The sequence below is a fragment of the Gavialis gangeticus genome, unplaced genomic scaffold (assembly GCF_001723915.1).
Source record: "Gavialis gangeticus isolate Ggan-Ray unplaced genomic scaffold, GavGan_comp1, whole genome shotgun sequence".
Classification (NCBI taxonomy): domain Eukaryota; kingdom Metazoa; phylum Chordata; order Crocodylia; family Gavialidae; genus Gavialis; species Gavialis gangeticus.
In genome coordinates this window covers 49,370,006-49,371,337 of record NW_017729030.1, presented here as the reverse complement: position 1 = coordinate 49,371,337, position 1,332 = coordinate 49,370,006, and positions in this window count along the sequence as shown.

Genomic DNA, 1,332 nt, shown 5'->3' with positions numbered 1-1,332 from the left:
TTTTTTTTTTTTTTTTTTTTTTATAAATTGTACAAATATACATGAATTAAAATGGTTTGATTGCAAGAATCCCTTGCACTTTAATCTCAGCTAACTGATGGTGCATTGATTTCCTTGGAAACAAGCCTGTGTGTACTTCTAAGCCATATATTAGACTTCATGAAATGAGCTACGTTACATAACATTGTATTCTTCTTCATACACACTGGCCACATTTACACATGCACTTTACTGTGCAGTAACCACAATTACTGTGCAGTACGGGTACACTGCTATACGTGCATGCCCATACCATGCAGTAAAAATGGCGGCTAATGCTGACTTGAGCATAAATTTGATACCTGCTTTACTCAGCTATCAAATTTACACCCAAGTAATTACTGTGCAGTAATGCATGCATAAATGCCTTACTGAGCAGTATCACTGTGTGTGGACTGACTTGGGACTAACTTTAGTCCCAAGTCAGTCCGTAAACAGTGTTAATGCGCTTTAATGCTTTCATGTATAAACACTGGCCTATTCCCACTTACTGCGCAATAACTTACTGCACAGTAAGTTTAAGTTGGTGTAAATGAACGTTGTAGACATGCCACCAATGGGCATATCTATTTTTACCAGCCTCTTAGAGTGGGTGTTGGTAGTGCTCACATTGTTGAGTGGGGATGGGTTGGCAGTCCCACACCTAGGGAGCTTCCTTCATTCACTTCACTTAAGCAAGTTTGGGAACTATGTTTTCCAGAGGAGCTGCTGTGACTGTTCAGGACAAAAGGTAAAACACGTTCCATACAGAGATAGACAGAAAATGACCTTCCAAAATCTTTAGTACAGTGGTCTCTGGACTTTGGTATTCTCCTGTATTCTCACTTGGAACAGCCTCTTCTAGAACAGGTATCCTTATTGTCCAAGAGCATAAAATTTGTGCCCGAGGAATACATATGAAACCCAACTCAACTCCCATTTACTTCAGCAGGTTTTGGTTATGTCTGAAGTCAGGACTTCCGAGTGCAGACACAACACTGAGGCAGCAACAATCTTGGACTTCCCTGTGCCTGTCCAACACTATCCGCAAGAAAGATTATGTAATAGTGGACTCAGCAGTGTTAAGGCAAAATACCACATTTTATTGCATACAACAGGTACCTTTTTCTCCCAAATCAGCCCCCCACCCAAAATTGGGGTGTGCATATTATATGGAGAGGCTGATCTTCTGCCTGGAATACAAGTACCCTGCTTTGATTCCTGTTCCACATTGCAGCGGATATGGCAGTAGTATTCAGGCAGCTGAGGGGGGGGGGGGGGACACTGCTTTAATGGTCCTTTTTTTTCCCTTGC